At 50.5% G+C, this 24,521-nt stretch overlaps 1 long non-coding RNA gene across 1 annotated transcript; it reads left to right on the plus strand.

Annotated features, from left to right (window-relative positions):
• Window positions 1-13,408: 13,408 nt before the first annotated feature.
• LOC116947709 (uncharacterized) lies at window positions 13,409-18,629 on the plus strand. The gene is made up of 3 exons (XR_004403719.2): window positions 13,409-14,903; window positions 15,275-15,320; window positions 18,414-18,629. It is a non-coding gene; the product is annotated as an uncharacterized LOC116947709 (long non-coding RNA).
• The last annotated feature ends 5,892 nt before the right edge of the window (window positions 18,630-24,521 follow it).

Genomic DNA, 24,521 nt, shown 5'->3' on the forward strand with positions numbered 1-24,521 from the left:
TCGTCCTGCCAGCAGCGTGTCCTGGGCCTTTCCCGGGGTCTTCGCCCATGTAATGTTTTGAGATTTGTCCTTTTTTACAACTTAAATATCTGTTTAACACGTAGGCTTTCGCGACCAATATTATTCATAATAAAGGTTTTTGGGTAAGATCGCGTTATTTATAAAAGTGTCGTAATCCTCCACCACCCGACACGGCCAAACAGTAAAAAGTGTGTCACGTTTGCAAAGAACAAATAGTTGACTACTTTAGGACACCGGTGTGTTGAAGAGTGAATCAACATCATTCATCGGATGAAGCTGTATGTAATTACCAGCGGAACGTCGTACTCAAATTTTAAATGACGTTGATTCACTCTTCAACACACCGGTGGGCTAAAGTATTGAACTATTTGTCCTTTGTAAAAGTGACACATTTTTTACTGTTTGGCCGTGTCGGGTGGTGGAGGGTTACGACACATTTATAAATAACGCGATGTAACCCCAAAACCTTTATTATTAACTGAAATATCTACTTACACACTGCCTATGACTGAGAGGTGTTTGACAACATGCATCATGCACAAAGTATAGCCTTGTGGATAGATGTTTAAAATTCCTTGCAATAGAGGCTTTTAACGATCAAGGACACAATATGTATGTATAATTTCTTATGGTTATGCTTAATGGGAGGTGGATAGTTTTAAATAATATGATGAATTAGAAATTCAGAGCAGTGCGCATATTAAATTGAGTCTTGTTAATATTAATTATTCCACAGTGAACGAGCAGCAAAATCGTCTTTATTCATCATCTGTAACATTATCATCATCATATTTCCCAACATCATCATCACCATAGCTCTTCACGACATCATCATATCTGACAGCATCATCATCATCATCGCTCCCAACATCATCATAGCTCCCAACATCATCATCATCATCGCTCCCAACATCATCATCATCATAGCTCCCAACATCATCATCATCATCATAGCTCCCAACATCATCGATTCCAACATCATCATAGCTCCCAACATCATCATAGCTCCCAACATCATCATCATCATAGCTCCCAACATCATCATCATAGCACCCAACATCATCATCATCATAGCTCCCAACATCATCATAGCTCCCAACATCATCATAGCTCCCAACATCATCATCATCATCATAGCTCCCAACATCATCATCATCATAGCTCCCAACAACATCATAGCTCCCAACATCATCATCATAGCTCCCAACAACATCATCATCGCTCCCAACATCATCATCATCATCATCATAGCTCCCAACATCATCATCATCATAGCTCCCAACAACATCATAGCTCCCAACATCATCATCATAGCTCCCAATATCATCATCATAGCTCCCAACATCATCATCATCATCATAGCTCCCAACATCATCATCATCATAGCTCCCAACAACATCATAGCTCCCAACATCATCATCATAGCTCCCAACAACATCATCATCGCTCCCAACATCATCATCATCATCATAGCTCCCAACATCATCATCATCATAGCTCCCAACAACATCATAGATCCCAACATCATCATCATAGCTCCCAATATCATCATCATAGCTCCCAACATCATCATCATTATCGCTCCCAACATGATCATCATAGCTCCCAACATCATCATCATCGCTCCCAACATCATCATCATCATCATAGCTCCCAACATCATCATCATCATAGCTCCCAACAACATCATAGCTCCCAACATCATCATCATAGCTCCCAATATCATCATCATAGCTCCCAACATCATCATCATCATAGCTCCCAACAACATCATAGCTCCCAACATCATCATCATAGCTCCCAATATCATCATCATAGCTCCCAACATCATCATCATTATCGCTCCCAACATGATCATCATAGCTCCCAACATCATCATCATAGCTCCCAACATCATCATCATCATCATCTGCCAATGTGCCCTGTTTTAATAGGATCTCGGAAGAAAAGGGGGCTTGAACTTGGTCAGTACTGTGCTAGGATGGGTGACCTCCAGGGCTTGCCAGGTGTTGTAGGCTTTGGGGTACAAGGTGCTCAAGAGGAGGCGGCACTGAGTGTCACCTTATCGTCTGAACAGCGCGGCGCGGGGTTTTCTCCGGCTTTCCCCACACGAAGCCCAACTCTCGTGTACTGCAATTGGCCAAATAAACTGCGGGACACCTGTGAAAAAGAGCTTAACAGGTCATCGGATTTCTCCGGGATAAATAAAAGGTCCTGATTCTGATCCCAATGTAGGATGGCGCTAAAAGAGAAAAGAGCGTTGATGCTCGGTGAGACTTTCCCGGTCAAGGCACATCCCTGCAATTTCCTACGTCACGCCACTGCTGACGAAACGGCCTCCGCTCAAGAGGGTATTTGTACCTTGGCCTCCTCTTCTACGCTGGTCAGATGTCATTAGAAGAGGTGTGAGCGCTCATACGCGACCTGCTGCCGATCGACTAAGCTGTAGTGAATTCTGATTTAAAGCTTTCGTGACTGCAGTGATTCATATTCTTGGTTCTTTCGGTAAAGTCACGTAGAAGGAAAACAATACAATAATAAAAATATAAAACAATAAAATTCTCACGACGTTTCAACTGCAACACAAGCAATCATCATCAGGTACGAAAACCACAGCAAGAAAATTTGAAAAAAGTGGCGGGTTTTTTTTTTACGTTAGCACCACGGAGAGTGATTTGACAGTTTGTTCAGATGGACGAGTCCATCTATGTTCAGAAAAGAGGGGGGAGACGAAAATAATGGATGCGGTCTGAAAGCCACCTTAAGCGTGATAAATAAATTAAGACCCGAAATGGTTTATCAAATCCTTCCAATGATTGCTAAACCAGAATCCATCTTCTCGGTTGAAATTGTCTCTGTGTTTGTATATGTGGATAGCCTCATGAACGAATTATTATTTTATTGTTTCCCTTCTACGTGACTTTACCGAAAGAACCAAGAACATGAAGTGAATTCATTGGAGCTGCTGGGTGGACAGAGGCCGTCAGGAAGGGGGGAAGAGGTTGATTTAAGAAATGTTCCCGTTGGCTGCTGCCACCACCACCATCGTCCATCATCATCATAATCCTTGTCCTCAAGGATTAGTTTAGTTTGTTGTCCTTCCCCGCACTTCCGATTACCATGCTTGGCTAAGTACGCTGTTAAAGAAGTTCAATATACATACATAGGGCGCCACGCTGGCGAGATGTTAACTACCTCGCCTGGTATGCAGAAGGTCGTGGGTTCAATCCCGACGCTGACGCCTGTATATATGGAGTGTGCATGTTCTCCCTGTGGTCGCGTGGATTTTTTCTCCAGGTCATCCGGTTTTCCCCTCCACATTTAAAATCATCTGTTGAGAGTATTTGGCCACTGCTATAAATGTCCACGTGACAAGCCACTTTGTTGATCTATTATTTGTGGCCAGGTCGCTTATATATATAAAAAGAGCTACATCGCTCAGTGGGCCTTACCCGGTAAAATACAAAGAATAGTTTAGTTTTAAATAGTTCAATACATAATCATCATCATCATCATCCCAGACATCGTCAATTGCCAACACGTTGCTGAGGTATCCACTGCGCATTCCTGCACCACCTTCCAGCACTCCCCCCCCCCAACCACCCCCCCTCCCCGAAGCCTCCCTCCGTATTCCTTGCCAAACTCTGCTTCCTAGCACCTCTCCGCATGTCCCCGACATGCGCTCGGCACACGTTGCATTTCCCATTGGACTCGGGCGGCTGCCAAATTATTTAATACATATTTTTTTCCCCCCCTCTTCTTCCTGCGGTGACATTTTTAAGGTTTTGGAGAAGATTAGTGTTATCAGGAGGACATAACACATGTTGCGGTGTGCGGCGGATACCAGTATTTGCAAAATCGCAGGGAGCACGGGGTGCTTTATAGCCACTTATCACATCTCGGAGCAGCTGGCTGTTGTACTCCTCTCCTGCGTTATTTCAGCGCTATCCTGCTGGGACCTAATTTAGCCTGCAAGATTTGGTGACAAAATGGAGGCCCCCGCAGCCGCTCTCTGGAAATTGTTATTGCTATTAAAGCTGCATAATGGCACGGTGCAAAATAAATCAAAGGCTGAATGAATTTCAACATTAAACAATAACTTTCTCGCCATTATTTATAAATTACTTGCGCTGGGACGGTTTCTGGGTTGAGCGGCGTGGTGGGTGGGGTTGAGGGAGGTTGGTTGTAATAAAAATAAAAGGTTCCATTTGAATCTCAAAATATCAATATTAGTGCTGCAATTTATTATTATTATTAATGTGGCGTTCATATTTATTTATTTGCTAATGCTATTATCGTTGCCACTGCTTGCTCGGAGCGATGATATCATTTCACTGTGCAGGAGTGGAGATGGATTCTGGCATTGGGAGGGCCCCGTGGGAGAGGCTTGGCAACGGATTTGGAAGGCCTGCATCCAGCAGTAGATCGACCAAGATTGCCGCTGCTATTGCAATGGTTGTCGCCAATGCCGCCGCCGCTGCTGCTGCTGATGATTACTCACTGCATAAGTAGCGCAAAGCTATTCTTGGCTTGCAACTTTCAAACTTTGCCGAGGCTGTTACTGCCCTCCAATGCTCTTGCCCATCATTGCTTTAATAATCACAGGAAAGGTGTCTCTTACCACCGGGGGAGGAAGCGATAGTATTCTTTGCCAAGCCACACAGGCCGGCAATTTAACTCCTGTAATTTATGTTTCGGCCAGACAGCTGTGGGCTGGTAATTTGGCAAGGGTATTTTTCGAGCCAGCGCTGCTCGAAATCACCGACAGTTGCTAAACGTTTTCATTTTGGCAGCGGGCGTGTTTTTGAGGAAACAATGCCGGACGCTCGGCAATTTATCGTAAACAGATACATCTATTTTTGTGTTTTACGCCCGTCATATTTATAGCCGTGTCCGATTGCCGTTTTGTTTGGGCGGACCGCCTTGAAAACACATCGCTGTGATTGTAAACATGAGGCGACGTTTAGTTCCCAGACTTGTCGGCGGAGAGAGCTCTCCCGGCTCGCGTTCCGGGGGTTGAGACGCCGAGCCCCCCTTTGTTGCGCGGGATGTCACAGCTTTTCTCAGCGTGTCACCGCCGTGAAAATAACTTGCGGGAATGACTGCGAATGAGCGCGATTAAAGGGGAGAGAGGGGGGGAAGTTGGAGGAGAGAGAGAGAGGAGGGGACGGATGGCAGTAATTTGGGCCCGCAATAACGGTGACAGACACCATTACACGCAACCGCAATAATTGGTTTCAAACGCGTGGTGGAAAAAATTACAGCACATTAATGGAGCAGCGTGAAAAACCATTTTGTGCACATTTCCAGAGCTGCCGTAATGGCTTTGTGTAATTAAAACGCTGGAAAGGAAAACTACAGGGACTGAATTAGCTCCTTCTGGCTCATCTCGGCTGTGTATAATTGCGACATTGGCGGAAGGGGAAATTGTCAGGCCAATCAGCCGCGCTTCACTGCTGACTTGGGCCCGGCCACTAATTGGAGGACCGCTCTTTTAAAGGCGCGCTCTCCGTGTGACACACTCCTTCATTTCCAATCTCTTAAATTGGCTTTCAGGACACTCGTGCGCTAAGGAGATGAGACAAAGGTGTTGAAAATTCCTTCAGGGCTGAGGCCCGCAAAGACGACTTGAATGAATAGCGCGTCGGCGCTTGTTGCGTGTCCCCCCCCCACCCCCACCCCACCCCACGGCGGTGCCATGTCCCACCGGCGGAGCACGCGAGCGTTTCGGCATCAGACCCCCTTGTAATTGCATTATCTCTGTCGAGTGTAAATTCATCGCGACGTCTTCATGGGGGCTGACGACGTTGCTCTCCCGCCGGCGGCTCTCTTCTCGCCGCCGAGTGACACGACAGCGGCGTCCCGTTTTCGTTTCGGGGAAGCGAAGGCGCGGGAGCGTCGAGCGACGGAGCGTGAGCCGTCGCGCGGACTCCGATCATCGTCCTCGCGGCTCGCCATAGGACAAAGACGGTTCGCCGTGTGGGGGCGCTTTCAGACGTGCTTCTGCGGCTCTTCCTTCCGATATTCGGAAGCCACTGGGAGCTCGTGCACTCTGAAATCATCTAGATTGAAAAGTCATTATTTTGGAACTGCGTTTTGTGTTTGTTATTCTTTCTCCGCAACTCCGATTAGCACGGTTGACTTTGTGCAGTGCGAAATAAGTTCAACATACCTACGAGTTTGATCCCTGGCCATGGTTAACTGTGTCAGCGGCGAGCCGATGCCTGAAACTGTTCTGTTCTCCCCTTCTCCCTCCCTTCCCCCTTCACCAACTCGCACTGAACAAAGTGGTGAAGTATGGTCGAACAACTTCCGTAACCGACGCGGTGTTGGGGGGGGGAGTTGCCGGTTACAAAGTATATTTCCACACATGTGTGCATGTGGTTCCCATTTAATAAAGTGTCTGAAAAATGACGGGCAGTATTTGCATCAACGTATCGAAGATAAATTAACGCACACAATGCTCTGACTCATTCCTAATGTGTGTGTTTGTGTGTGATGATCTTATAAATCAAATTTGAAAAGATAAAATAAACTGCATTCCAATCGTACAGTCGGCATCATTTCTTGAGATAATGCAATATTCACATCCAGGGCTGTGGAGCTAGCAGATGATTCACGCTGTGTCAGAGAATGGCTTGGGAAGTTGACATCGGAGAACTAGTTCTGAGGCCACTTCAAGTAAGCCGGCCTCTTTGTCCACACTGGCGGCCGCACCTTTCGTACACGAACCTGCGGTTCCATCCCTTGTCAACGAAACTGAAATGTTCATAAAGTAAAGCAGTTGTATCGCCCTGTGTCAGAGAATGGCTTCGCAAGTTGACATCGGAGAACTAGTTCTGAGGTCCCTTTAAGTAAATTGGTATTTTTGTGCACACTGGCGGCCGCACCTTCCGTGCATGCCCTGCGGTTCCAATCCCTTGTCAATGAAAGTGAAATGTTCGTAAAGTCTCGGGGGCTGGGATGTAGCCAAATCAGGTGAAAGGCTAATGGCTATTGACCTAAAAGGCTGTCAATGGGTTGGCCCCACGTTAGTGGCATGAACTGATCCACTTTTATACACCACCAATGAGGTTCTTGAGATATTCTGATCTCCTTCTTAGTATTCCGAGGTCAAGGATCCGTTCCTGGGAGTGATCCGGATTTTGCCAGTGCAGCTCCAAGACTATGGAACGCGCTGCCTCCGACAATCAGAATCTTTAGTGCTATTTAAATTCACCCCTGAAAACTCACCTATTTAAAAATGCCCTTTTCCCCATAGTTTTGGTCATTTACCGCTGGCTCCGTTCTATTTCAACGGTGCGTTGGGATCCTTGCATGAAATGCGCCTTACAAATGTAAATTATTATTATTATTATTAATGTCTGTTGTGCAGTTATCACTGAGCGGGCTGAGGCCATCAACCTGCTCTCTACTTGAGAACCCAGTGACATCGCAGGTGGCTGAAACCTGAATTCGAACCCAGCATTCTCAACGCCGAATGCCGCTCAGTGCGCACCCACGCTCGTAATTCACAGCAGGAGCGGTGGGGGGACAGGATGTGTCGTCATAATAAAATGGCAAAACGCAAATTCATATCTCCCCGAATGTAAACACCGTCACGTGGGTTGTACCGAACCGTCATTTATCCCGCGCATTCGTTCGCGTACTGTTAACACGTTGGGTGAGCGCAATTAGGGTTCGTTAACAATTTCCTGCGCGTCAGCTGCATCTTTGCTGTTTTTTTTTCCAACGTGCGTCTCGTTGGTCGCGTCAGCTAAAACAAAGACAAGGAATTCCAGCCGCGATCGTCGTTAACAATCGGAGTACTGTTCAAGGATCGTTCGAGGTCAAGAGGTCATCACGGTTAGCGCAGCCGCTCTCGCCATTGCTCGCTGTCCTTTTGCCAGATCCCATCGTGTTGAGTGCCCGGTAATTGAAAGCGCACACAAGCACAGACACGCACGCACGCGCGCGCGCGAAGAAGAAGAAGAAGAAGCAAAGGCGCAAGTTGTGCTCTTACTTCTGTTTGTCAATCCGAGCGAGCAACGAAAAGATGTCGGCGCCCGCGGCAGCCGCAGTGATGAGCCGGTGAGTGATGCAGAGGCGCCCAAATCCGCATTAGGGAGATGGAGAGAAACGAGACGGGCTCTAATCTCGTTTGAAACGGGGGGAATGTCGCAGGTCGCCCGAGTCGTGTTATGAATGTGTCAAACACGGCCGGGCGCCCATCCCTCATCGCCGGCGCCCACCACGAGATGAAATTTACTCACTGACCTGCAGTGGTAATGAAAGTTAATGACCTGTCAGGGGTGTGCTCAGCCATGGAGGGCCCCAAAACTCCTAATGAAACACAAGGGAGAAAGGTACAGTTAAAAGGGAGCGGACACAAAAAAAAAACCCCACCTCAATTGCGCGAGTTTAGTGTCAGGCTCTGAACTATCAGCGCTGTCGTTTGCGTTAAAGCCGTTTTCAACTCGCCGCGTTGCGATTGCCGCAGATGCGCCAGACGCATTCACCGCCCGCCTCCCCCCTTCCGAAACGCCTCCCCGTGCGCTCAATCCAGCCGCTCGGCTTCGCGCCGATATTACGCGAGAATTTTTTTCCGCCTAAATTTCCTTTCCCCGCCGTTCCCCACGCTCTCCGAGCGAGCTCGCCGGCCGTGGCCGGTTCGCGAAGGCTGCCGCGGTGCGGCCGCACCGTACGGCTCTCCGGGCGAAACGTCGGGCATCGTACCCGCAAAAATTGGTTTCAAACGCGCGCGCCACAGCCCAGAGACGCGTTCGAGAGCCGTGAGGTTTCAAAGCGTTGATGCGTGAGCACGGGGCGCGGGGAGGTGGGGCACTGCAGTTCTAACGAAACTTTAGCGCAAAATTGCGATTCCCTTCGCGACATCGATCTAAGGGGCTTGCGCACAGCTTGGAGACACAACCCAGAGCGAAGGGGACATTTACAAGTAAAAGGGGCCGTCCATAAATGACGTCACGAGATTTTGGACGATTTTTGACCCCCCCCCCCATCCCCGTCGTCACACGGCGTCACCAAAAAGTCAGACCACCCCCTCCTCAAACATGACGTCACAAAGCTCTGCCCCCACCCCCCAAACAATAAAACATGCTTCAAATCGCTTTAAACTATTGTCATTGTAGTGCGTGTTTAATGTGGCCCTGCACTCTGATGTTGTAGGCGAACACATTTATTGAAAAGTCTATTTTATTAAGTAGAACGTGATTTAAAGCTTTCGTGACTGCAGGGATTTATATTCTTGGTTCTTTCGGTGACTTTACCGAAAGGACCAAGAATATAAGTAGAACGTATAGTCTATATTTATTTAAAGTTGCGCATTTTGACGTGACGTCACATTTCTCCAACCCCCCCCCCCTCCCCCCCTTGTCACACGTCGTCACAAATGTCTGACCCCCCCCTCCCCCCCTAGGTGCGTGACGTCATTTATGGACGGACCCTATGCAAACATGTTTTCGCGTCTTATTTTCGCCCTCACAGCTACGCGTGTCGCCTTCCATGCCGCTCTTTAAATGCTTGTGAGGGCGAGCGCGTCTTTGGGAGGCGCTGCGTAATTGCAGGCGTGCGCGGGACAATTCCCCTAATTTGGAGTTCGTTTTCCAAAGCCATCGCCGCTGGCAGCGGGGATCCAGACGTGCGAAGCGGTGGAACGGATCAAAACAGGCCTCGCTGTTTACCTTGAATCCTCCAACCACACGGTCCACTCTGACCTCGTAATCACGGGCCACTGTCAGACTCCCTCCATCAGCGACGTGGGTGCTTCAATTGCCGAAGGCGTATTGAGAATAATAGGTCCACCGCTGTCGTGGAATATCGTTTCATTTGTAATTACAATTCCAATGACATCAGGTTACGTTTTTGCTTTACTTTGAAACTTCAACTTGACCGTGCAGGGCATGAATGTTCGGCGCCACACGCGTGGATTGGAGGCATCTTCAAGGGCCTGGAGGTTCTTGCAATTGGATGATGTACCCAATGTCACGAGGTTAATTTGCGTTCGTTTCTAAATACAGATTTCCCCAGCTCTGTGGCGGGGTTTCTTTCGTGCGAATTCGTGTCCATGCGGCTCACCTATTTCTCCCCACAATTCGCGATATGCGGTGTTTAATTAACTCTCTACATGCGGCACTGTGCCAATGGTCGGCAACCAAAAAAAAGAAGTGGAAAACATTTTTGTACGGTATGTGTGTGTGCACTGTGTGTTTGTGTGCACTGTGCGTGTACTGTGTGTGTGTGCTGTGTGTGTGTGCTATATGTGTGTATTGTGCGTGTACGGTGCGTGTACTGTGTGTGTCTACTGTGCGTGTCCTCTGTGTGTACGGTGTGTGTACTGTGTGTGTATCGTGCGTGTAAACGCTATGTGTGTGTACTGTGTGTGTATTGTGTATGTACAGTGTATGTACGGTGTGCACTGTGTGTGCACTGTGTGTACTGTGTGTGTGTACTGTGTATTTACGGTGTGTGTACTGTGTGTGTACGGTGTGTGTACGGTGTGCACTGTGTGTGCACTGTGTGTGTACGGTGTGTGTACGGTGTGCACTGTGTGTGCACTGTGTGTACTGTGTGTGTGTACTGTGTATTTACGGTGTGTGTACTGTGTGTGTACGGTGTGTGTACGGTGTGCACTGTGTGTGCACTGTGTGTACTGTGTGTGTGTACTGTGTATTTACGGTGTGTGTACTGTGTGTGTACGGTGTATGTACTGTGTGTGTACGGTGTGTGTACGGTGTGCACTGTGTGTGCACTGTGTGTACTGTGTGTGCACTGTGTGTGTACGGTGTGTGTACGGTGTGTGTACGGTGTGCACTGTGTGTACTGTGTGTGTACGGTGTGTACTGTGTGTACTGTGTGTGTGTACTGTGTGTGTGTATTGTGTACGTACGGTGTATGTACGATGTGTGTACTGTGTGTGTGTGTGTACTGTGTGTGTGTGTACTGTGTGTACTGTGTGTACGGTGTGCATTGTGTGTGTACTGTGTATTTACGGTGTGTGTACGGTATGTGTATACGGTGTTCACTGTGTGTACTGTGTGTGTGTACTGTGTGTGTACTGTGTGTGTACGGTGTGTACTGTGTGTTCTGTGTGTGTGTACTGTGTGTGTGTACTGTGTCCGCCACTCGGGAGGCGCAGTTTCGCTTTGCATGCCCCTTTCTTTTTGTTTGGAATGCATCTACTGCTGCCGCATAGAGAGCGTGGAAAACCTGCCCTGCAGCGGTCAATGTAAACTTAAACGTCAAGCAAAGCCTCGCTGAGTCTTGGGGAGGGTCACGCGACGAGGCTGTTTGCCCGCTTGCATTTTTAGCGAGCGGCTGTTGCGTTTGCGGAGGGGAAAAGCCGAGTGGCGCGGAGGAAATCCGCACGATTCGACGCTTATAACGCTCCGAAGTTCACACGGGCGGGTTCACGAACGCTGCTCGCAGCGGCGGTCATCTCCTGGCCGCTGTCGTCTCGGCGGATCGATTTCGTGAATTCTCTGCGCGGTTCCAAGAGACCCTTTCCCTAACAAAAAAAAGAAGGAAGAAAAAAAATTCGCCGGATCGTCACCGCGTGTATCGTCGCCGATCTCCGCGCATAGCATTCGTGGCAGCCGCCGTGACGCCCCCGACAAAGAGCGACAACACCCCCGACACGTTGAGCGCGTTTGCATTAAAGAGCGGTTTTGCTCTCGCGTGCCAGTGGCGATGCGCCGCCTGATTTACCGCCGGAGAATCTCCATCTGTTACCGTTTAGGAAAAGCCGCTCTCCGCTTTTGATCAGGTCTGGCATTTGCGGTTAATAATGACCCTCTCCCCAAACAGTGAGCACATTATGCTGAAATATTTGTGTATATTTTGCACAGACCTTCAATAAACTTGACTTTATTATCATTACCCTTCGTCGTTCTTTAACCGTGAGTAGTGATTTCTAGCCATTATCCACTTTATGCTTCATTGAGCCTCCAAATGAATACATTTGTGTAATGGTCCCCGACCTAAGCGTAACTTAATGGACGGCATTCGGTTTCTGATTTTTTTTTTCCGCCGTGCCGGTGGATTTATGCCCTCTACGGACGAACAGGGGGCGTCTCTAAACGACGCCGCCGCCACCACCGCCTGCCTGCCTGCGCCGCACGTCTGGCGATCGCCGGGGCCCCGGCAAATCCGGTGACCGAACTGAGATTGTGTGTGTGTGTGTGTACGCGGCGCTCTCTTGGCGATTCGCGCGAACGCCGGCGTAATTGACGGTAATCGAATTTTACGACGGCGCGGACAAATAGCGTTGACAGGGCGCCAGGCAGGGATGTAATTGAAGCTCGCCCCGGGCAAAGCGGGTGGCTATTCGGACGCGCGCCCTCGGCACGGGCGTTTGGCGGGCAGGGCCTCATTTGTCACGGAAACTGTTTTCCGGGTTGCAGGTGGAGACCGGAGTCGGACTCGGAATCTTTATTTGCATTGGAGAAAAATCCGATGAGCCGCGAAGCTCTTTTTCACACGTGTCCGGCAGGGACGCGGGTCAGAAAATTGGAGCGGGCACGTGACTTGTGGACACGGCAATCGACGACCGAGATGACCTTCGTGGCCAAAGGCAAAAGCGGGGGGTGAGGAGGGGGCTTACCGGGTCCGCGGTGCTGGGTGCAGACATATCTTCTGTGGTGGCTGCTAGAACAGAACGTGCGATTAGTGGACCGGATGTCGTATACCGGGTGTAAAAAAAATGTCAACTACAGTTTTTTTTTTTTTACCAGTGACGGCCCAATGAGCTATATAAATCTTTTCAGAATCGACCTGACCACATATGATAGATCAACGAATTGGCTTATCACGTGGAAATATGTAGCAGCCAAATGTTATACATGCGTGTTTCTATTTGTATCGGGAAAAACTGGAGGACCCAGAGAAAAACCCCACGCTACCACGGGGAGAATATGCACGCTCCAGATAAACAGGCGGCAGGGTCTGGATGGAACCCATGACCTCCTGTATACCAAGCGAGGTAGTTAACATCTCGCCACCGCGGCACCCCGGGCCACCGACTCAGACAGACCCCGGTTGAGATGAAGCCCTGGTTACAGGCCACCACACCGTGTAGCTTTCCGGCGCAACCGTCGAGTCTTAACCGTAGCGTTCAACCCGGATTGCCGTCCGTCTCAAACATGAAACGCACGCACACGACACTCTCTCTTCATTTTGAGATTTTGTTCCCTCGAGTCCGAGGCCTGGAAGGGGAGGCTTAATTCAAAGACGGTGCCAGTTTCATCGTGGGATTCCACCTTGACAGCGCGTGAATGTTTTTTCTTTGGGGCGAAGACCGCAATTTTATTTTTTGACTCGTACACAGCTGTGAATGTACGTATGTTGAACTTCTTTCACACCGCATGTAGCCAAACGTGCTCATCAGAGGTGCGACGAAAGGACAACAAACTAAACACAAACAAGCAGTTGCCAAGTGTCCGGCCTGCGCTTGCGACGCCCATTAACGGCGTTGCCGTTTCTCGGTTTTTCCGCGAATTCAGAATCCGAGCGAGTGGCGCATCTCTTGGCATTCCGTTTCCGCGCGCCAGCGCCAGCCGCCGGCGAGTCGCGCGGCCCGCCCGTCGGAGCGGGTGTGTGTGCGCGTGTGCGTGCGTGCACGCGCGCGCCGGGGATTTTATTTTTCCGGCCGCCCGGTTAGGTCGAGTGGCACGCGCCGCCACCCCCGTGCACGCCACGCACGCCACGCGACCGCCCCGGTGTCGGCGCGGTGTCGCGTCCTCGTCAACTCCCGCGCCGACGCCGCGGGAGGAGCGCCGGAAAGGATCCCTATGATGAACCCACCCTCCCGCGCGACTTGACAGTTTTAACCACGGCGACACCAAAAACAATATGTGTGTTACTTTCGAACAAACATCTCAACATTAAGAACTTGTTTCACCGGTGCACCAGAGGCATTAGAATGACGTATACCCACTCCGAAGTGTTAATAGCTTTTCTAGCCTCGTGGGGCAATTATATTCACATAATAGGAAAATTAAAAATGGCTTTGCCTTCAAACTACAGCTGGAAATTAGTTTGTAAGTAATGACAGTCATTCGGCACGCCGCCTTATAAAACTGGATCTGTCAGGGTTGATGGACAATGATCATTAACTATAATTTAAACTCGCGAGGGGCATTTTTTCTTTGTCCATAAAATCCATCGCGGCGTGCCACATCAGGAATAAAAAATGGCTGTTTTTTCATTAATATTTCAGTTGCCTACATATTTCATCCTGCCACTGACAGCCGCTCATTCTGACCCCGCCGGTTCTCCGCGAGCCTCCTTCCCGCGCTCCCCGCGTCGTTGCGACCCGTCCTCTTACACCTCTTTCCCTTCTGTATTCCAGCGTGAGTTTTTTTTTTACTTTACATTCCGCCACGGTTTTTGAAGCTCCGTATGAAAAATCGCTCGCACTCCGAGTCCCGCGGCGCGACGGTGGGCCCCCCCCCCCCCACCCTCGGCTTTATTCTTTGAGCCGAGGGTCGCGTTTTGTGCACAGCGCGTCGCCGCGATGCGCTCGCTCGCGCGTCCGTTAGGGTCCCTCTTTAGGGTGTCGTTGAAAACGCCCGACGTTTTTTTTGTTTGTCAGGTCCTGGCATCGATTGCCCAACGGGATGTTGTTTGTCGTCGCGCGTGGACTTTTTTTGCTTGCATTCGATTGAGATGCCTTGAGTGGTTTTCGAACGGCAGTTGCAGTCGATGTAATGAAGTCCTCACGTGTGGGTTATTTTCTTAAACGGAACCGACGGAAACTCACGTCCGTAATCATTTACAAGCGCGCGTCAATCCACTGCTGAGTGGAGGCCTGCCCATGATGCCACGTCTGCCGCGGGGATTGTTTGACCGTACTTCGCCGCCTGCGTCCGTGTGGATGGTCAGTGCAGGTTAGTGAAGTGCAGGAGCGAGAGACCGGTTCAGATGTCACTCGCCATTGATGTTAGCCATGGCCTGTAATCAAAACCGGGCCACCAAGATCACAGCACAGTGCACTAACCACGTGTTAAAATGCACATTCACCTCTGCTATATCGTTCAGCTATTCATCCAGCAGTGGACTGATCATTGCTATGGATGATGATGATGATCCTGTTTATCACAGTGCCACAAATTCCCTCGTTCAAGTATAAATATGTGTCGCCACCTTTTGGAGGGATGCTTGGGAAAGTATGAACACATCGATAAACCCATGGCATACTGCTTCAATTGGAGAAAGTTATACTCTGTTATTGATTGCTTAAATTGTATCTTCTCCTCAGAGTTGGCCTACACAACGGACTTCGCGATTCACCTTCCATCCACTCGGTAAACCTTTTGTCGTCACTTTCTGGACAATGACACAATGACATTTTGTAGGTAATAAGGTTTTTTAATGTATGTATATATGTGACCCTGCCTCCCATTGCCCCCCCCCCCCACCTCATATGCAGAGGCTAGACGAGATGGACAAAATGTTAACTTTTCCAGCTGAGAAATTTTTCTCCAAAATATATATAATTGAAAACCAGTTGCTGATATATGTAGTTGCTGAAACGACAAAAACGCACACACACACACAGTTTAATTCAGTGCGCACTGCGTCTGCAGAGCTCCGGATCATAATCAACCTCATTAATCAATGTCTAAGCACCAAGAACTAAGTTCTGTGCCCCGAGGCAAGATACGTCAGGAGAGAATCAATGTCATAATCATCGGGCCTCATCAAGGAGCGGGCGATAGCCCACAGCCTCTCCACACACGCGCTGCCCTCTGACTTCCTGCGCGGGCTGTCCTCTAAACCCCCGACCCCCCCATTAGCCTCCCCCCACTCCCTCCCCCCCCCCCACTATTCCACCCCCCACACAAAAAAGACGACCCCCCCCCCCCATTTAGCCCTACAGGCTGTTGACGCGAACGCTCTCAGTGCTGTTTGTTCCTGCCCGCCTGCTTTTTTTTTATGCCATCCGGCCTGTGATTAGCGAGCGCGGTTTAAAGGGAAGCGAATCTGTTGGGAGGCCCCGAACTCGTCACCGAACTCGTCACAGAACTCGTCACAGAACTCGTCACAGAACTCGTCACAGAACTCCTCACCAAACTCGTCACCAAACTCGTCACAGAACTCGTCACAGAACTCGTCACCAAACTCGTCACAGAACTCGTCACTTAACTCGTCACTTAACTCGTCACATAACTCGTCACAGAACTCGTCACCAAACTCGTCACATAACTCGTCACAGAACTCCTCACCGAACTCCTCACCGAACTCCTCACCGAACTCGTCACTTAACTCGTCACTTAACTCGTCACCGAACTCGTCACTTAACTCGTCACCGAACTCGTCACTTAACTCGTCACTTAACTCGTCACCGAACTCGTCACAACGCACGAGGCGGTGGTTGTGGCCGTTGCCTCCCCAGTCTGTTAAGTTTACACACTGCACGAGGTACTCATCCAGGCTCATTGTGATTCGTTGTATTAACACACGCCTTGATTTAATTAGACTGTAAACTCACCACCGCTCTGTCAGTTGTGGTTGAGAATTGTCGCCAGCTCTCCACTAAGTGGCAGTGGCGGCACCACCACCACCACACTTGTGCCAGGCTATGTGCATCCTAAGGGCACGTGCAGTGTCGAAGGCTCGCTGGCAGGAGGTCACGGGACCAGAGCTAGGTGTTATCATTGAACTGAGATCTGAGATCTGAGATGACTGACAGATGCACCGGCTGGTCTCCGCACTGTGGCACCTCACTGCGTTTTAGTCGCCCGGCGCTCCGCACGTTGTTGTGAGCGTCGATCCTCTGCCCTGCACTCATTCAACAACAACCGCCATTCACCACGAAGCGGCGGTGAAGTCACTCCAGTTAACACGTTTGGCTATGTATGGTGCGAAAGAAGATCAACATACATAAATCACCACGACACACATGCACATTGGCACGCGCGCGTGTGCGTGCGTGCTGTGATTGATCACCACACCTCCCGCTTGACGTGAATGTCAGTCATTTTCACCAGCGTGCCTTTCAAGTTATTTCGCGTGCGTGGTGTCGGGGGAGTCGGAAAGAAACGTTACCGCTTGTGCTCCGGACCACCGTGATGGCATTTGTTCACTCGCTCTTGTCAACTTTATTTTGAGACTCGGTTTAGAGCAAAGAAAAAAATACCAAAAGTCCGTTGTGCAAAGGCGATGTCAGTTGCTAAGCCGTGCGACAAATCAAACGATGAAAATGTAAGGTCTGGATAATGAAGAAAACAACCTTAAGTTAACTCAGGTTATGTAGATGTTGGGAGGCCCTTCATCCAGCAGTGGATTGATTAAATCCTTTCGATTATTTTGTTGAATTTTATTGTCTCTTCCGGTAGAAAATAACCCACGCGGAAAATGTAACATCTGCGTGGCCAGACCAAGTGCTGCTTTGGTTTGCACACTTTTCAAGGGCATTTAATGAATTGCAAAGTCAATCCTCAACCAACAATAATCATATTGGGCGACTGCTGCACGTGAAAATAATATTTTGGCATCGTTATTTTTGATAATTCATTAAGACAGTTTAGAATTGAGTAATATACCGCCTCGAGGTAGAACTTCAAACCTCAAGCGATACAGGAGGTGACGGGGTGGCTCAGATAAGAGGTCACAGCCAGCAGTGTTGACATCCTGGCTTTGAAACCAGGTAGTTTACTAAACAAAAACGCCCTGGCAAGCAACACGAAAACACCGTCGGAGATTATGTACAGCACAATCCCCAGAACCCTACAGAGGAGTTCCACTCCGGAGACTTGGAAGTAATCACTTTTTAAGCACAAGAATGACGCAATGGTTCAATCCGGCCGGATGGCTCACTGGTGGAGTGAGCAGCTCGCAATCGCAAGTTCAAATCCTGGTTGGCGGTTGACTCGGCCCATCATCTCTCCGGGAGTCCATAAACATAAAATAAGTACCACTGTGCGGGGAAGTCATCAGTGACTGTCCTCTGGACAAAGTCGCCCTCACCATAGGATGCGGTGTATTGGAGAGCAAAGCCACAACATTTACAATCCGGTGTGCTGTACTGGTAACACATTGGCATGTTCTGTTTACATGACAAACCTTACTAATTGGCTGTGTCGAGTGGCGGCGGGTTTAACGACATTTACGCGATCTAACCCAAAAAAAACCTGTATTATGGGTGATATTGGTCGCGAAAACCTACTAGGTGTTGAACCGACATCGGTTGTGTGTTGGAGAACAAACCTAGTCCCGTGCTTGCGTAAGAACTTAAGCTACAGACCGATTCCAGTTCAGTCGCTCGTAAGCGGTGAGAAACGGCGGCGAAGACCTTCCTGTCCGTCTGTCCGCGTATCCCCCCCCGCCCCTGTCCCCGTGTATCCGAGCCTCCTAGTCTCGTGCTTGCGTAACAACCCAAGTGACTCTGTCTGCAGCGGCGGTGGCGGTGGCGGGTGAGGCCCAGAGCGGAGGGTTACCCGTCGGTGTTTGCAGAATCTCGCGAATGGGAAAGGCCGCAGCTGCTTCGAGCGGCACGGTGGTTTGCAAGTGTTGATGTCTGCGGCGCAGAAAATAAACAGCCCGGGGCCCAGCGTGAGTCGTTGTTTTGACATGCCTTGAATAATTAACTGTAAACTGACCTCAAATATAACACCACAAAAAAATGTTATACACGCACACAACTTGCCAATTTCAGATTTTTTTTTTACTAATTAAAATGTTTGGCCTCTTTTTTTTTGCTTTCTTGAAGTTCACATTCATCTTAATAATTACCCATGTCAACAGTTCATATATTTTCTTTTAAATGTGCTAAATTTTCATTTTGAGAGCATTTACGTTTATGTAAATAATGCCTTCTGTAGGGGCGCTTCCAACAGAGCCTGGGACGAGAGAATTACTCAACACCACTGCATCAAATATCATATTTAAAAGTCTATATTTTCAATAGATACATATGCGGGGTAATGATCAACACGCCGGGCTTGCAATCCGGAGGCTGCCGGTTCGATTCCATCTTCCGGCATAGCAGTTTAAAAAACAGGGAAGTTAAATCACCCGAGCAAGCAGTACACATGGGTTCACCGCAGTTAATCGACCAGCTGGTCACGAGCGGTGGGGCAAAGTGTGGGGACGCCCACCCCTTCCACAGTGTTGGATCAACGTGGAGGTGTAGGTCAAATACCCTCTCAGAGTTCCCTCCGGTGGAGCCCCCTTCCGCCGGCAGTGGCGTGAGCGAGTAATTGGAGGTCCTCACCTTTACCTTTTTATATATAAAAAAACATAATTTATTGCTAAATAATATCACGTACAATTAGACGATAGAGCAAAGCGGTGGCATCGTGGTTTGCGCGCTGACCTTTGAACCTGAGAGTTGAGCTCAAAAACAGAGGACACTTGACCGAAGCACATGGAACTACATTTGAAAGGTGCACACGGCAGACGCATGCTGGGGATTTGTACTGAAGAGACGGACAGAGGATTACTCGGAACAGAGAACAAACATAAATTTAGAAACGAAAGAGGCGCGCACAAGAAAAGCACCACGTACGCTGGGAACCACCACAGATTAGAGACGTCGTATTCACTGTTCGGGAAAGCAAGTGGGATCAGGCAGGACACTTAGGAGGGATGTTAGCCGATGGTCAAGAATGCTGATGGAACGGCAGCCAAAGGAGAGAGGCCGCGTTGATTTCAGGGCACGAGCGGCGGCCACAGGGAGAGGACGACCGGCGCGGAGACGGAGCGAGGAGCCCGGCTCGGCACGCGGCAGCTCGGCGGGGCTGCGGCACCGCTGGCGCCCGCGAGGTGATGCCCACGACCACGGGGATGCCTACGTCGTCCAGCAGCAGGTAGAAAAAAAAGTCAAGTCGGCGGCGACGAGAAAACATCGAGACGACGGGGCCTGCCGTCCTGAACGCCGCTCGGCGAGCGGATGGGGGAGGGGAGAGACGAACGCTCCCCCCGGTGTCCCGCGCAACACCTCCGCTCCATCACCTGCACTGTATTCGTCGTCCCCATCGGTCACGCGGTGCATGAACCTGCCGCGCGGTAATTTTTTTTCTTCTTCCCCCCCCCCCACACCCGGCCGATCCTCCTCCTCCTCCTGCCGTGTCGTGACAAGAGCGGCGCGCGGGGGCGTGACGCCGCTGTAATGCGGCTGTCGGAATCGAGCGCCATCCTCCCCGTCACCGTCCCGTTCGCCTCTCATTCCCCGCCGCTCAGCCGCGACTGTGCGTAATGGGGTTCCCGCACTCTCGCCCCCCCTCCCCCCCCTCTCCCTCTCAAGAGTCCTGATGCGCATTAACGTCGGGAGAGATTCCGCCGAACATGCAGCGCGCGTGACTTACGCCGGCCTCCCCCCCCACCACCTCTCCGCTGAAAAATGAGCGAGGTTCACCTGGGTGTGGAAATTGGAGTAAAGGGGAAAGTAGGAAGGGGGGGGTGGAGAAAGTCAGTTTCGCTGCTCGGTTCGTTGGCTTCCGAGCGTTTAGCGCGCAGGCGACGCGGCGGCGGCGGTGCCGCGTCGGATTTGAGGAGCGGCGAGATCGCCGTGCGAGCGGATCGCTCGGACGCAGCAAAGACGCGCGGCAGGCATTACGCGTTACGGCCGACGCGAACTGCGTCTGGGGAGTGTTAGTTGGCGTGTGAAATTGGACGTGACGGGAGAAAGCGAGAGCCGCTAAATGTTGCAGAATCTAACGAGCGAGGAGCGAAAAGGGCCCTACCCCCTTACCCCCTCCCCCGATCCCCCCTGATCCCCCCTGATCCCCCAGCCCCTTCAACCCCCAACGCCGTCCCAGACTGTAAACTAAGAGCTCTTTCAACACCATCACCTTCCGGCCACGTCAAAGCAGAAGACGTCGGCGCGCGTGCCGATCGGCAAGGGCTTAAATCATTCGTTTCATTTAACAATTTTTTTAATAAATCAATTAAAATGAGATCAGTTGGTGTTAAATTGAGTTGGCGGGGGGGGGGGGTATTTGTTGCCCCAAACACATTGGGTGAGTAAATCCAAGGTCCCTTTTTTGCCCTCGACTCCCACGCCTATCAACGCTTAACGTTTAAGACGATAATTGAAAGGTGCAGAGTGTATAGCTGGGTGCAGAGGTGCAGTGGGGAGATGGGGGGGGGGAAAGGAGCGATTGCCCCAACATTTTCTGCGATGAAGAAGAGGCCCATTGCTTGAAACGTCAACAACCGTATATAATTTTCCCACATTTATCCGCAGCGTCAGCGACGAACGCGTTTGCCTTGTCGCCGCACGTCTTCGACAACGTTTGGAGATTTTTGTTTTGTTTCAGTGTGAAAAAATAAACAAAAAAATCGAGAATGGTCGGGCGTTCGTGACGTCTATTTCATTCTGCGCACGCTCACTGTCGCACAATGCACACATGCATGTTGGACTTATTTCGCACCGTACGTAGCCAAGGAACGGAGAGTCTGAATTTTGAACCCCCTTTGGAAGGGAAACAATTTTGCCCGCTACGCGAAACGTTGATTTGGCCGGCGTGCCTCCCGGATGTCTCCAGGAGCCCCGGTCATCGTCGTCGTCGTAGTCCTCGCTATCCTCTGTTCTTTGTTTTATAGTTTCATCTTCCTGAGGGCCGCAGATGCGTACCGACACGATCTTGCCTTTTGCAGTGGTTCTCTCAGCTCGGCATCTCCCAGCACCCGCCCCCCACCTCTCACACGCACAGTTTTTTTCACTTCGCCAAATGTATGCGACGAAATAAATCGCATCGGCTGCGAACAAACTTGACGAACGTCATTTTCCCTTTTTTTACATCTATATTTATATTCGTTGCCTTATTTTTGTTCGTTGTAAAGTGAATGGAATTTGTTTTATTTCCTCCCTCCCCCCACCCCCCAATGAAAACGGCGGTCTCGACTACAGAGCATGTGGTGGTGATGATATCGGTGGCCAGGCGGTCTCCGCCCTCCCCACCCCAACCGCCCCCCTCCCCCCGGGAAATCAGCCAGCTTCGCGAACTTCCATTCATCACGCCGCCGCCCTGTGACAGGTCGAGAGAAGTGCGTGCCGGACAGGAGGCGAAGGATCCAGAAGGGCCGAGAAGCTTCACGTGGCCGGCAATCCACGCGACCCCGGCTCCGTGCCTCCGTGCCTCCGCGTCGCCCCGTCAACGCCGGGAGACTTTTTGCATTGGACGATCCATTGTGCAGGTCATTGCCCACGCGTTCGCATCTCCTCCACACCAATGAGACGGTTGCGGAAGAGCTCCCCCCCCCCCCCCCACAGTATGCCACTGCGGTGACGCGGCGTTCTGCTTCGATCACGTACATCTGTGGACCTCTGTGTGAGTCTATGGGTGTCTGTGTAGGTCTGTGGACCACATCGTAATGCCACTGCCTGCTTTGAGCATTCATCTGTGGCTCTCTATGTGAGTCTATGGTTCTCTATGTGAGTCTATGGCTCTCTATGTGAGTCTATGTCTCTCTATGTGAGTCTATGTCTCTCTATGTGAATCTATGGCTCTCTATGCTAGTCTATGGGTCTATGTGAGTCTATGGCTCTCGATGCAAGTATATGGCTCTCGATGTGAGTCTATGGCTCTCTATGCGAGTCTATGTCTCTATGTGAGTCTATAGCTTTCGATGCGAGTCTATGGCTCTCTATGTTAGTCTATAGCTCTCGATGCAAGTCTATGGCTCTCTATGTGAGTTTATGGCTCTCAATGTGAGTCTATGGCTCTCGATGCAAGTCTATGGCTCTCGATGTGAGTATGGCTCTCTATGTGAGTCTATGTCTCTCTATGTTAGTCTATAGCTCTTGATGCGAGTCTATGGCTCTCAATGTGAGTATGGCTCTCTATGTGAGTCTATGTCTCTCTATGTTAGTCTATGAATCTCCACGTGAGTTTGCATCTTAAAGCACGGACCGCACGGCATATTCTTTTCAGTCGTTCCCCCACGAGGCTTCTGAAGCCGTCCGCTGGCTCCCTCGCTCGCCCAGCGAACCCACCCCACCCACTCACCTATCCACCTATCCACCCAACTATCCACCCACCTACCCACCCAACCCACCCACCCAACCGACCCAACCCACCCAACCCACCCAACCCACCCACCCAACCCACCCACCCCACCCAACCCACCCACCCAACCGACCCAACCCACCCACCCACCCAACCAACCCACTCACCCAACCAACCAACCCGCCCAACCAACCCTCCCAACCCACCCAGCCAACACACCCAACCCAACCCAACCACCCCACCCACCCAACCAACCCACCCAACCAACCTTACAAACCCACCCAACCAATACAACCCACCCACCCTCCCAACCCACCCAACCCACCCAACCCACCCAACCCAACCCAACCCACCCAGCCTACCCACCCACCCAACCCACCCACTCACCAAACCCACCCAACCCACCAAACCAACTCTCCCAACCCACCCACCCATATCACCCTACCAACCCAACCCACCCAACCACCCCACCCACCCAACCAACCCACCCAACCAACCTTACAAACCCACCCAACCAATAAAAACCACCCACCCAACCCAATCCACCCAACCTACCCACCCACCCATCCCACCCACTCACCAAACCCACCCAACCCACCAAACCAACTCTTCCAAGCCACCCACCCATACCACCCTACCAACCCAACCCAACGCACCCAACCCACCCACTTACCCAACCCACCCATCCCATCCAACCCAACCCACCCTACCAACCCAACCCACCCTACCAACCCAACCCACCCTACCAACCCAACCCAACGCACCCAACCTCCCAACCCACCCAACCCACCCACTCCACCGACCCCACCCGGCCTCCACGTGAAAACGCGCAACCACCGCTCGTCAACTCACCCCAAACGCGCGTGCAGACGAGGGAGAATCTCGTCTCGTTGCAATTTAATTTTCCTCTCGCTGCCGATGAACCGTCGTCGTCCTCCTCGTCCTCGTCGTCGGTGTCGTCGGACGTTCGCGCTGTGGGGTTCAGGAGTTCGTCCGTTGTTCATCGTTGGCCCCGGTGTGGTGCCCCAACGTAGAGGCCGCCGAGCGTTATTAAAGCGTCGCGTTTCTTTTTAAGTGCCCGGGATATTTTTTGTTTGTTTTTGCCGTTGTCGTCGTCGTCGTCGTTGTAACCGGTAATGCGGCACGACCGTAACGCGGCGGCGCTGTTCCTTTTATTCCGTTAATGCCGCGCGTTTGTCATTCTTAAAAAGGGAGTCGTTATAGGCCCGTTTGCAATAGCGCCTTGAGATTTATGCAAACAATGCCCAAATTATAGCCCAGATAACATTTGCTACGGCACCGAAGGGATGCCTATAATGTTCTCCGCAGTTTCCTCTGACTTGCGCATTCCATCTCGAGCAAATCTGCTCCGGCAATTGGCTATTGGCTATAAACAAAACAGGTCTGAAATTATGTTTTTTATTCTAATCATTATATCGCGCAATCTGACACGAACATGCTGTAAGCATTTTTGTCGTGGCAAATAAAATCAATTCCAGTGCCCTCTCCCGCGGTGGATGCGCGTGCGCGTGTGCGTGCGTGTGCGTGCGT

The sequence above is a fragment of the Petromyzon marinus genome, chromosome 31 (genome assembly GCF_048934315.1).
Source record: "Petromyzon marinus isolate PM22_M1 ecotype Great Lakes invasive population chromosome 31, UKy_Petmar_22M1.pri1.0, whole genome shotgun sequence".
In the NCBI taxonomy this organism is placed as follows: domain Eukaryota; kingdom Metazoa; phylum Chordata; class Hyperoartia; order Petromyzontiformes; family Petromyzontidae; genus Petromyzon; species Petromyzon marinus.